The sequence below is a fragment of the Pyxicephalus adspersus genome, chromosome 8 (assembly GCF_032062135.1).
Source record: "Pyxicephalus adspersus chromosome 8, UCB_Pads_2.0, whole genome shotgun sequence".
NCBI lineage: Eukaryota > Metazoa > Chordata > Amphibia > Anura > Pyxicephalidae > Pyxicephalus > Pyxicephalus adspersus.
In genome coordinates, this window is record NC_092865.1 from 70,776,186 (window position 1) to 70,790,616 (window position 14,431).

Consider the following 14,431-nt stretch of genomic DNA (forward strand, 5'->3'; position numbering starts at 1 on the left):
GTGGGAAGTAATGAGGGTTTAGCAGACAGAAGAAGATGGGTAGGCAAGTTTGAAAAAATGAGTTTTGAGCGCTCTTTTAAATGAGCAGAAAGTAGAAGCAAGCTGAATAGGAGGAGGAAGACCATTCCAGAGAGTTGGAGCAGCTCCGGAGAAGTCTTGTACCCGTGCGTGTGATGAGGTTATGAGTGAGGAAGTCATTAGTAGGTCATTGGAGGAGCGGAGAGAGCGGCTGGAGGAGTATTTTTTTACCAGGTCAGAAAGGTAAGTGGGACAAGAACTGTGTAGGGATTTGAAGGTAGTTAAAAAAACACAGGTATGGCAAGCAAGGCATAATATTTAAGAGCATGTGGTCTGCATCTTTTTAATGTTTTCCATTTAAAATGCTGTTATCTGGATCAGTGAAAATAACTTTACCAGTAAATATTCACATAATGAGACAAAAAATGATAAGAGCTGAAAACTTCCATCAGGTAAATCACATGGTGAAGATTGCTGGAAATAAAGGAGAGATGGGGGTACCTTGTGACTTGCCATTGTATGAAGTTTTTCCATCTTGTAGTATGCCTTGCCACATGCATGCAGGTACCACATATTTGTAAACCGCCCGTCTTTTTTCCAGGTCTCTTTCAATTTTATGATGTTTTCTTAATGAAATAGTTGCAATGTTTTTCTGTGTGGAGAAGGCAGCAATTGTTACTTACTATGGCTATACCTGTATAACTAAACTAGACATTTTCATCCAGGGTTCCTCCAGAGGTTGTTAGGGGTTCTTTGAACAGTCGTTGATTGAAATCCTATTTCTCATTGCCCACATGGATTCTGGTGGCAAAGAAAGCAGTATGACACCAATGTGATTGTTTTTTAGCTGTTAATAAGGGGAAGTATTCTTCCCAGTAACCACCACTGTATGGTACATTGGATCTGATTTATTAAACTCTCCAAGATTGGAGAAGATAGATTATCTAGGAAAACCTGGGCGATCCAGCAAACCTGAAATGGATTTCTTTAAAATCATTTGCTATTAGTTGTCAAATGTTTTCAATCCATTCTAGGTTTGCTGGATCACTCATGTTCTCCCATGATAGTCTATGTTCTATAGTCTTGGAAGGGCTTTAAAAAATCAGGCCCTTTGTACCTACTAACTCCCAAAAAAAAGGTTTTAGTAGGGGTTTCTCTTTGCCTGTTAATCATTTCAAGGGTTCCTTGTGGGTAAAAAGGGCTTGGGAAAGGCCGATCTGAACCTTGATTTCAAGTTGTTAAATGTTAAAAGTTATTCCGTTCACCCAAAATGGACATTTTAATGTTGGGCATGGATGCAGAGGTAGACTTACAATCTTATATTTCTCTTGCAGACTTAATTTTTGAAATATTTCTCCTTGAGTTCCCAATCAACACCACTGTTGACCATTTTAAAGTTTCTTGCTTATCTTTCGAATAGTTAATTTATTTTTTTTTATTTGGCTGCATGCAACAGGAGGTTCTGGAACATGCAAAAGGGGAAAAGAACTATGTATTCATGAATGTTCAGATGTTCTGATCTGATTCAAAATGTTTGTGTTATTCCCAATAAGACTTCGGGGATACAGGGACCAAAGGCTCCAAGAGCAGTTTTACTGTATTTTTGTTTCCACTGTTGTCCAAGCACCTTTAGATATTATACATCAATCTTCCATCTTAGTATCCTTGGTGGAATTTGTTTTAATGTTTCTCAGACTGTTTTTGACCCCCATATCTTATCTAGAAATGTTGACAGGAACACCTACATACTTTCTATACTGTACACTTTTGCTGAATTCCAATACACATTTTAGTGCCTATAGAATTTTGTGTTTTTAAAGTTTGCTAATTTCCAAAAGTTGATCAAATGTTTGACAACTTTCTCTAATTGTCACTTGCAGTTAACCGATAACCTCCTCTAAAATTTCTGTATTTTATCTGTAACACCACCAAAAACCATCAAAGGCACAGTGTGAATACCATCAAGCATCAAAGCACACAACGCCAAGTAACCCAGCAATAATTTCGAGTATCACATACAATACAAAAGTGCTGCAAGCTTTGCATTTTGTTTATCCCTAAGATAAAACAATAAAGGAAATACAAATACTGTGTAAGTATTTACCTATATTTACCAGGTGGTTCTGAATAAACAAGTAAAGCAGCAAGTGTTATTTAATTGAGATACAAAAAAGATCATAAAATTCAGGCATTGCCTATATATTGCCTGTATTCTCCCATATTTACGGGCCAAAGCAATCTTTGCATATGTACATTTAGTGCTTCTCTGTTTTTCGTTGTGTGTTTTAGGGATAACATGACAAGCTCTCTGATCTTTACTGCTAAAATCTATAAAAAAAAACAATTGATGATCCATTGGTTACATTTTGATCAATTGGTTGCCAATACATAGCTAGATAATATATTGCTACAGATGTGTTGCAATTCAAGCTGTTATCAACTGATGTTTATGGTACTTAGCTGGTACACATAACTAATGTAACTGTTTCCTGGTCATAGAAGATTTATAAAAAAAAGGTATTTCTTCCTATAGTATATCATTTCTGAGCTAAATAAAAATAGTTTCTATCGTCTGACTATAAAGTATTCCCAGGGATCCTCTGTGTGGCAAATGACCTCACTACCAGAGTCATAGAGCAATGGTAACGCTTCAATGCACTTGGCACCAATCCGCTCACTGGTGAGGACGCTTCATAACAAACCTTGCTGGTAGATGACATTACCACTTATTATACACAGGCTGAACCGTGATTGCAGAGTGGTAATAATAAACTGTGTAAAGATATTAAATGTAAAGATATTTACCCAATGCCAACACATCCTGGTGCTAAAACATCTCTGATTGTGCTGTTACCAAAATATAACTGCAACTGCTCATTAATCCTTTTATAAAAATACAAATTCTAGAAATACAAGGATCTCAAAAAATTGATGTGGGACCCTTGACCCACAAATTTCCTTTTACTGGGAGATCACCAATAGGTATTAAGACTGTTTGGGAAAATAGTCTTGTTTTCATGTTTTGTCTTTTTCTCCAGTCCTTGCCTGAGTGATTGTGTTTCCACTGATTATGATTTCCAGTGTCGGCAGATTTGTGTTACATTTTTTTTGTAATGTATGTATTTTGTAATGTATTTTTTATGTGCCCCCTTTTATTATTATTATTAAACAGGATTTATTTAGCGCCAACATATTACACAGCGCTGTACATTAAATAGGGATTGCAAATTACAGACTAATACAGACAGTGATACAGGAGGACCCTGCCCCAAAGAGCTTACAATCTAGTAGGTGGGGGAATTTCACACGCATTAGGATGGGAGATATGTAGTGCTGGGAAGTAGTGATGGTTTCAAATGACAGAAGAAGACGGGTAGGCAAGTTTGAAAAAATGGGTTATGAGCGCTCTTTTAAATGAGCATAAAGTAGGAGCAAGCCGAATAGGATGAGGAAGACCATTCAAGAGAGTCGGGGCAGCTCTAGAGAAGTCTTGCATCTGTGTGTGTGATGAGGTTATGAGTGAGGAAGTCATTAGTAGGTCATTGGAGGAGCGGAGAGAGCTGCTGGGGGAGTATTTTTTTTACCATGTCAGAAATGTAAGTTGGACAATAACTGTGTAGGGATTTGAAGGCAAAGCACAGGAGTTTGAATTTGATTCTAAGGTGAAATGGAAGCCAATGGAGAGAACTACAAGTCCCTGATGGATGGTTCTTTGGTGCTTTGGCAGGTCTTTATCTGGAAGATGTGCTGTTATATACTCTATTTGGGAAAACCAGCCTTACAGAAGGTGAAGCAGGAATTTGTTACTCATACTGTTGCAAAATCTGTCTCACCGTTTAGCATAGCCTTGTTGTGTGATGGAATTGATAAATAGCTCCACAATATTTAATCTGTTGCCAGCCAAGCAAAAAGTTGGACTTTTTGTCTAAACTTTTTTGTCTAGGATTAGGTACATTAAAAAGGTGTTTATTGTTCTTACAAAGCAGTCACAATATAGATGAAAAGTAAAGAAGTATAGTAAATATAAATAATGAAAAAAGCAGTCATTGCATAGAGTAGAAAATTATTTTCCCTGTCTGAATACAACAAGGACCCTTACTCTTTGTATTCAAAGCAGGTTTCTACAATTCACAAATCTGTATGTTGCTTTGATAAAGGGGACAGCTGTGATCATAAACACTGTGTTGGTTGGTAATAAAAACTTCCGTTAGAACCTTGAATTTTGATACTTTCTTTACGGGTATAAAAATCTAGCCAACTTTACCCAAAACCTAAAATAATCGAGATATACTTTAACTGAGTGATAAATATTTAATACTATTAGTTACATATTATTTAGGTGATTCAGGTAAATACAGCTTGGTAAAAAAAAGATCATTCCATAAAATAAAAATTGACTCTCTTCATGCAAGGACATTAAGGCAAGTCTCATTAAACATGATAACGTTTTAGAGTTTGTGATTCAGCTGAAACAATGATCACTACACTACCCTGTGTTCCGCAGTGGACTAGTTGTTCAACAGGCATATAATGGCTTTAAGCAAATGTATTCCAGGTACTATGTGAGATCTCAGATTGCACTATTCAACCTGCTGATCTATCAATACATCCCCTATTGTTCTGATTAGGCACAAAGATTTTAGGATTTAAAGCAAACAAAACAACAAATGAGTCACACAGCTCATATGAGTTTCTTTAAAACGAGTTTGCAAACTTCTTTTTTATATACTGCATGAAGAATGCGGGTTATATTCATTTGAGTTGAGATATTTTGTGACTTGTTGCCGAATATAAATCTCTACAATTGCTTTAGTGGTTCTTAATAAAAAAAATATTTTTGGCCCAGGATCCGAATAATAAAGTTCAAAAATAAAACCTAAATGACGCCTAAAAACAAAGCCTAAATGACGTCAAAATACTCATGTGTTAAAATCAGGTTATGTTTGAGTATTTATCTCTGGAATCTCTATGCTGGTCTCCAGAATATGGAATGTTGTATGATGGTAAGTTTTAAAACTCCTGAGTACTATTCACTGGGAAATTTAATGAGCTAAAGTTTCCTTACCTTTTTTTAATAATAGCTATGCACATTAGATTTAGTTTTGCCTTTTACCCTAACATACTACTGCGTTGTGCAAAAAAGGTTTGGTATGTTAAGGTGTGTGGTCAGCCCATCCAATATTACTGAGCTGCCTTAACCCCCCTATCGGTATTCCCGAGTGTGACTCGGGGAGGATTTTACTTGCAAGAAGCGGTAATTCCGAGTCACATTCGGGGTCGCCAAAAACATAAAAAATCCCCACCTACCTTCTTCCTTCGGCATTATACATGCTACTGTACAGTTTTATTACAAGTTTTAGTATTTTTATGCACCCTTGTTTTAACAGATTTTTTTTATTTAAGTTTATTATTACATTTATTATTTTTTTTAAATATTGGACATATTTCGGTGATTAATACTTAAGAATTAAAGGCCTACAATGTAAAATAAATTTCCATGCAAAAAAATGTAACATATTTTGCATGAAAATACGGACAGAATTAGAAAGCCAGGGGGGGGGTAATGCAGTATAGTCTTTTTTTCCTGGGGAAGGCCACAAGTATCACTGTTAGGAAGAGAAATGATGCAGCACATTGTTAAACAAATGTAGCAAGATCACATTCATCCATGTCACGAATCATGATTGTGTTGTCTTAAATCTATGAAATGTGTGTGGGTTGCAAATCTGTCCCTAGTTCTGTGTCTATGTTTAGTTGTGTACGTCATGCTTATGTATCAGTCTCAATTCATGTCAGGTTTCTTTTTCTTCAGACCGCAGTCTATACATAATACACTGATATTTTCATCTATATATGATAATATATGTTGCACAAAATTAAATGAATAAAAATAATAATTTCCATCATTTGTTCAGAAAAGTTTCTAAAAGGAATTTTGCAAACAAGACAGGAGAGATAAAATAGGCCATAAACTAGGGTTTATGGGGTAATGAGTAAAATAAAAAGATATGACGAGGGTAAAGAAGGGTTGGATCTGAACTTGAGATAAACAATAAATTATCTTTGCCGATACTGGTCAAAAAAAAAAAAAAAACAGCTGGCTCTATTTGATAAGTTTGTCTGTTCTCCTGTACCTCGTAAGTCTTCCTATAGGCTCGTTATTCGTCTCTGGCCAATAGGAATGTCCATGAGACTGGATGGGATGAATTAACTAGACACTACTAGAAAGTGTGGGGACTTTGCTGAATAAAATAACACACCATTTAGGCACAGTCAACAAACTTGTCAGGAGATTACCATGTTGGCTGCCACTATTGAGGTTTACCATAATTCTGCAAAGGATAGGTTTGGTTGTCAAACTGATGTTTTGGCTATAAAACAGAGTTCTCCCTAGACAAATTTTGTTGGGCAGATCCCCCAGCAGTTTCATTTATGCCTAGCTGAGCTGCCAGTTAGTCTGGACAGTCCTTCCAGCTCTGCTTGAGGATAGGGACAATTAATTATAAATTGTATCTTTTTATTATTCTGTATCTTACTACTCTACACCATCAAAGGTATCTCATACATTTATGTACTACTGCAGTGCCTGTAAAAACTTTATCAGGACAATACAGTAGAAATCTGCCTACCCACCTTCTATTTCTGAGCTTAGAACTCGTGTAGGGGATGTTCAGCTGATGGAACACCGATCTGCTAGGCTTTGGATTAAACTGGTGCAATTTGAGGAGACATGGGCCCCCTGGGACCAGGCAGTATCATTGGGTGTTGTAATAATCATAATTTTGAGCACCTGCATTCCCCCTATCAGTATTAAATGTTAGCTGTCTAATGCAGAGGTCCCCAACCCCCAGTCTGCTCTGGCTAGTGCACCCATCAGCGGGATTAGGAGAAGGAACCCACATGGGGGCGCACCGCCCAGAGCCATGGACCACGTCTCCCGGAGACATCACAGGCTCGGGGCAGTGGGCGTTTTTTGTCTCTGGACTCTGGTCTCTGGCTCAGACTTTCAAAGGGAGAGTGGGCGAGTTCTGGCATCATGACGTCACTCGGGGGGGAAGTTTCTTCAGGTACATCTCCCGTCTTTTTGTTACTTTTAAAGTACATTTACCTATCTCAATTCACATAGAATGAATAACGGACTAGGGGTTCAAAAACATTGAGAATCTTTAAAGTATATCTCAAGGCAAAGACATTTTTAGGTTTTGTATAAAGGGGGGAAAAGTTACACATTCCATAAACTTTTTTTTTTAAGATTATGTGGAGAATCTTTTCAATGGGGACAAAAACAATTTATATTGGTGAATGGGAAGAAAAGTGAGAGGTAATCCAAAAATGTAAATTTGTTCTAAAAACAATGTGGGTTACACCTGTTCCAGGGATAGTTGTCAATGAGGGGTGTTCACCTTACCCCAAGGCATCTACAACGACAGGTTCAAAGATTGGTATAGATATACAGTATAACTAGTTCTGGAATTGTTTTAAAATGTAAAACACAAGCAACAATTCCCATTTACTAATAATTTACTCCAAAACACCATCAAACCTTTCTCTTCAAAAACCATGTATGTATTTTGTCTACATTACATCTACTTACCTTTTTATATCTATTTTATGTACCTTCTGACCATATCTCAAGTTTTTAGGACTTTTCATAGATTTCCTTTGGAGCTTACCTACTCAAGTCCTTCTTAAATACAATGGCAAAAAACAAGTGTTAATCACATTAGTATCATTGGCCATTTCAGTAAACATTTCCATTTGCATCACATACTTATTCATCTTAAAATTTTAGTTCCTTGGTTTTCTTTATTGATCTACTAGAAATACAAGCAGATTGCATTGATGAAAAAGTGAAGAAGCATATGATCTGATTGCATAGATTATTTCACTGCTAGCATCAATTTCCTGAAAAAAAATGTTATGTTACAAAAAGTACGGATACTCTAAATGTGAAGCTCATGTAAGAAAATAAAATGTTAAACCTTAGCCTCTTTAAAAAATAAATAGCGAGCTGCAGCTCCAAAACTTACCTTATCTCTAGCAAAAATGAGAAAAAAAGTGTCAAGCACAAGGGGTCTGATTTATTAAAAGCCCACCAAGACTGGAGAAGATAGATCAGTGTTTCGCGGCCTTGCTTTCCCCAGAGATTCCACAGCGCAATAATTGTGGTTGAAAATGATCTTTTGCGATCCTTTCCAACGACTGCGCGATACATGAACTAGTGCTGTACATACAGCGCTGTTCTGCTCTATGGAGAGGGGAGGGGGGAGAACGACAGAGCGGCACCCCTCTGTGCTCTCACCTCTTCACTTTCTTTATGATTGTTCCCTTGCCTGCCAGGACGTTCGCTCAGAAGACGAGCGCTGTACACAAGCCAGATTCTCAGCCCTGAGGTGAAAAAGACAGAATGGGGGTGAAAAGCCACCCAGGATACCTACATCATGCATCCCGGGAGGCTCTCAGCTGCTCCTTGAAAGGAGCCCTTTTATCAATGGAAGAAAAGATTGTTGGCCTCACGCATGCATAGTGAGATTGGCTATCCTTTTCTCAATGTACGTCATCCGAACTCGAACTTGCGCAGTGCAAGATAGGGTGATGCAGGATAAAGAACTGGAAGAAGAGAGAAGAAGATGTCAGCGGCCGAGAGGAAGCGGATATCGGGATGACGCGGGGCCCAACCAAAGGAACCTCCCGATGGGTATATGGATCTGTGGTATGAAAGGTAAGTGTAATTTTTTATTTTGGGTTTAGTTCCGATTTAACACTTTACATGCAGTTCTTGTTAAGCTTGGCCATGTCTACTTAAACTCCTGGGTGGTAACCCCGAGTATGACTCGGGGCAGAAAAAAGATGCTAGGAGGGGTGACCCTGAGTCACACCCGGGGTAGGTAAACCTATGGGAAGAAATAGTAAATAAAGCGCTTACCTGATCCACCGGCGTCCCGCGTCGTCCTTTGTGTCATCTCTTTGCCTCCGGTCCGCTTCCTCTGCACCCGATGAGTCACCGGGGAGTTCCTGGTGATGTGGGTTTAAAAAAAAAAAAATATATATATATATTTTTTTTTATTGATTCATTTATTATTTTGACATGATTTTGTTTCAAACTGTGTTATACTCATACTATTATATTACACCGTAAAATACAATTTTTAATGAAAAACAATGTACCGCATTTAGACATAAAAACCGGACAGAAATGAACCGCCCAGGAGGTTAATACCTTTCAAGTACATTCAAGTGGCTTTGATGTGTAAACATTTCATAAAGAGCTTACAGACAAATTCATTCAGTTAGAGTTTCAAGCTAGTAGCTTTTCACTTTTGCGTATTGTGTTTTCAGTTTAACTACAATAATCAGTACTGATGTATTATACTTTATTTAAAATATATGTGATGGAAAAAGGCAAATAGGGAAAAGTCCTTTGTTCTGCCTCCCCAGACTAATCATTGAAAGTACAAACTTTGAGGATCACAGTGAACGTCTGAGGCCAAAAGGTCATGGCATAAAACACTCCAATACATGTGGACAAAATGGAGACAACAGCAAATTGAAGAAGAAGGGAAGGGCTAACAGACAAACTGAAACTACAGAGACGCTGGACAAACTTCAAGAGACTATTATAAACAAACAACAGTACTAGCCAGCATACACAATGGTAACATGACATCGTACTTTCATGACGCCTGGCTGGGCAGGCAGCGAGCTCCAGTCTGCAGATGTACAACAAGATTTGCAGACCTGGTCACTGTAGATCTTTTGTGACGCACCAATCTGTTCTGTATAGTAAAGCACAGCAATTGTTCCCAATCAGGCATTCATCAATCTGCTAGGGCGGATTGACAAATTACATCAGGGGAACTTTATACAAACTAGTTTTTTGCCCGTTAAACCCAACTGCTTGTCTTGGACAATAATCCTCTGATGTGCATAATAGCTTTACCATTGACCTATGGTTTATTTATTAATTTGAGATCTCTTTTTACTTCTAACAAAAGTAGTCTGATCTTATTTATAGATTTGTGGTGGCCATGGGTGGGGTTGTCTTCTATTAAAAGTATGGGTAGCTTTGTGATGTGTTAGATGAACAAATTTCATCCTGGGGGTTTACCACCAAGGACATAACAGAATGATATCTTAGAATGGTTTTAAATAGAATAATGGAAAAAAATTGGCCTAATTTATTAAAGCTGTTCAAAACTGGAGAAGATAGAATATCATGACTAAACCCAGATGATCTAGCAAACTGGGAATAGAGTTCTAAAAATCATTTACTAGCATTTGGAAAATGTTTTGAATTCTGGAATAGATCCATTTCAGATTAGATGGATCACCCAGGTTTATTCATATTAATCCCAGGGTTCGGCAAACTTTTTGAACTGCTAGGCTATTTCAGGAGGTCAAGAAGGCACACTAGGCCAGAAGAAACAAGGTGTGCAAGGAAAGTTTTTTTTCCAACTGCAAGCAAGCCTCCACCTCAGCACAGTCACTGGCTCCCCTCACATATACCAGGATAGGTCAGGTACTTCGACCTCAGAAAAAGCTGCTAACAAGAAAAACCAATCACTCCCAAAATGTCCAACAAGAGAAAAGTTGGTGCAGAAGGGAGACAATTTAATGAAAGATGAGAACTGAATCTGGGTGGGAGTGTGAAGATGCAACTGGGGTCCTCCTGTCTGCAGCATGGTCAGGCACTTGTGTGGACCGCCCTGCTTCTACCTAGCTTTCTGGGACGGGGTCCTCCTGCCTGCAAATGTCAGGTGCTTGGATGTGGCATAAAATGGCCAGATGGGCCAGATTTGGCCCATGGGCCTTGTGTTTGACAGTAGATCTAGACTGATCAAAGCTGGTATATAAATTGTTAATGCTTCACAAAGACAAGCGTGTTCTTATTATTATTATTAAACAGGATTTATTCTTATTTTCAGATTAATACACGAGTATGGCGTGTGATATGATGTCTCAGGGTGAGGAAGGATCTATACTTCTACTAACACTATGGATCTGAATAAAAAGTTCTGCCGTACACTTAGCCTGCGTTACAGATTTCGGCCCCTTATGTGATTTGAGTTTGACACCCCTGGTCTAGATGATATGTGATAAGGTTGCTATACTTAAGTGCACAATTAAATAAGGATTCCACATTTGCTCTGTTATTTTTATTATCATTTCAGTTGAAAGTGCTTGAATTATGGTGCACGTAGAATGTATAAACCCTACTATAAAACAGCTAAGCCCCAGATTGTAATACAGCGTTATGCTTCATTATGTGTCATAACTATCTTCCTGCAACGTGGGTGTCACTTGACATATGACCAAAGAGTGAATTCAGTTCTTTGTGTTATTTTACAGGCTGCAAGTAATGGCATTATTGTGAATGGGACCCTGTGTACACCATTCCTTTACTTTAAGATAAGTGGGGAAAGGTTAGACACCCCACACATCAGATTTCATTGGGGTCAGTGTCCCTCTGGGGTCTGGTGACTTTGTCACCTAAACTGAACATTAAAGTAATGTAATTTATTGCAGTTTATCAGTTATTAAATGTGGTGTGTGCATTTTTTAACATAATATTTTTTGTAAGTACAGAGAATACTTGTTCATCTTTCCAGAAATGAAGTGTCATTGTCTTCTTCTAATAAGAAAACAAAAGCAATGCCACCTCTCCTTAGTATTTTACTGGGCTGACATGTTTGAAATCTAGTGTGACAACCGTGGCTTCTTCCACAGATGTAGTGGAGAAGTTAGTGTAGACACACGTGGAAAAGAAGTGCGTTATTTTGAGTTTTGTAAAACCAAAGATATTGCCAAGAAGTAGTTTGCTGCAAAATATTACACTCTGTATTTCTTTTTGGAGAAGAGTAGTTATTCCTAAATGATTTAGTATGAAGTAGACTAAAATGTAATTCTAATGTTATTTATTGTAATCTGTGTCAGTGATTATTCATGTCTGTACCAGGCCAGACACATACTTTAGGACATGCAGAGAAACCGGAGCTAAGGTTAGGATTTCATTATTGCCAAATGAAAGAGCTCAGCATGCAAAGAAAAAGACGAAAAGATGAATTCTGTGCTGTTTCATTTTACAATAAATGTGGATTGAAGCATCTATGTATGTTAATATTGCATCTTCTAATTTAAGGCATTGGAACACTAACCAGAAAAATCTGTTATATCTAGTGTATTAAATATTCCACATTATTTATCAATGTATAATTAGTATTTCTAATATTAATAATAAGAGGAAATATATATATAATTGGAGGAAATATAAATATATAATAGGAGGAAATACATCTCATCTCACATGTGGTACAGAACCTATATTTTTTATTATTATCTGTACTACTAAGATTTTTTTTCAAGGCTCCGACATATATCTGTTGTATTGAAGGGCATGGAAAGGGTGTTGTGTTTACAGGTGGGCTTATGGGGAGCCGTCTGGCAGCGGGCTGGAGAAATTGCAGCATGAGAGATTGGGAGAGGGAACAGTTGGTGTGGAGGAGGGTGAGAGAACAGTTTCAATTTTTGGACATGGAGCGGAGGAGTTTAATAAGCTGAAAAGAAGAAGCAGATAGAATACGTGATTGGAAACAGGAGGAGCGGAGGAGGATTGTGTTTTGGAAAGCCAGAGCAGAAGGAAGGGTTTAGAGGCGATCAAAAGGATACTGCATGGATTTTGTGTTATCATTTCATAGATTTCCTTATAAAAATGAATAGAGGAAAAATCATGTACTATAATAACATTGATAACAACATCAGACCTAGATTATCAGCACAAAAAAATGAAAATATCATAAATTAAAAAAACTGTATATGTTTCTCTACATCTTTTAATAACTGGAACATTTATCCCCAAAGCATTTATGCACCATGTTGGCAAATATGAGTTACACAAAATTTAAATACATAAAATAAATTATAGCTAATAGTTCAAAACACAAAACTGCCAAAAGAACAAATGAAAGCTGTATGCCTTGCTTATGAATATGTTATTTAAATATAATTTGTTTTATAAATGTGGATTAAAGTGGACCAGAAATAAAAATGTTGATCTTTGCCATTTAGGATGGTAATTAAGCCTAATTAGTATTCCACTTTCGCCTTGAATTCTTTCTAAACCTTTTCCTTTATGACATCTTGTGCCTAGGCATTCCGGGGCCACAGCTGTATACCTGCAGTGTGAGATCTATAGCTCTGCTGCTTTGGTTTCCTAGCCGGAGGGAAAGCTGTATCTGATGACCTGAAGCACATACATTTCCCTGCTTCTGTGGATCTAAGCTTTCTTGACTTCCTAATCATTACCCCTCATAAACATAAGATAACCAATAGCCAGAGGGCCAGAGCTAGCATGGGGAAGCAGAGCTTTCTAACCAAAATGGTTGTATCTTCAAGCAGGGACAATGGGCCTGATTTATGAAAGCTCTCCAAAGCTGGAGAGGATCCACTTTCATCAGTGAAGCTGGGTGATCCAGGAAAACTGAAATGGATTGGTCCAGGATTAAAAACATTTGCTAGCAAATAGCAAATGATTTTAAATTTGTTCCAGGTTTGCTGGATCACCCAGCTTCACTGATGAAAGTGGATCCTCTCCAGCCTTAGAGAGCTTTCATAAATTAGGCCCAAAGTTGTAATAAAGTACATGTCAGAAAGTCATTTTTTGCATATGGTGGTCACTGTTTCAACAGTACTGGTCTTCTTAGTAACCATAATGTGCTTTCTAGTTTCTGACATTTCATGTCTGTGAAAGGACAGCATGTGTAGGAAACAACTTTCCACAGAAGGAAATCAGAATGTAGGGTTTAAACTGCTATGTTGGAAAAAGGCAAAATAGCAATCACCTAAGGCAATGCAGCCACATATACTGGGCCTGATTTAATAAAGCTCTCTCAGGCTGGAGAGAATGCATTTTCATCAGTGAAGCTGATGTACCTTGAATGAATTTCTTCAAAGTAATTTGCTATTTGCTAGCAAATATCTTTAATGAGGATCAGATCCATTCCAGGTTTTTCTGGATCACCCAGCTTCACTGATGAAAATGTATTTTCCCCAGCCTTGGAGAGCTTTAATAAATCAGGGCCTTTGTACCTGAAACTGTGTGTGCTCTAGGAAAAGAGTTTGACAGCTCAGGTCCTGTTCTACATTCATCTGTACTACGGTATCATAAAAGGTACTACCATAGTTATTATCCATAAATTACTGGTAGGTATACATTGAAACAAAAGTTGATACACTGGGACTGATTCATTAACGCTCTCCAAGGCTGGAGAGGATACACTTTCAACAGTGAACCTGGGTGATCTAGCAAACCTGGAATGGGTTTCTTACAATCATTTGCTATATGTTAGCAAATGTTTTCAATCTTGGACCAGGGACCAGATCCATTCAAGATTTTCTGGATCACTCAGGTTCACTA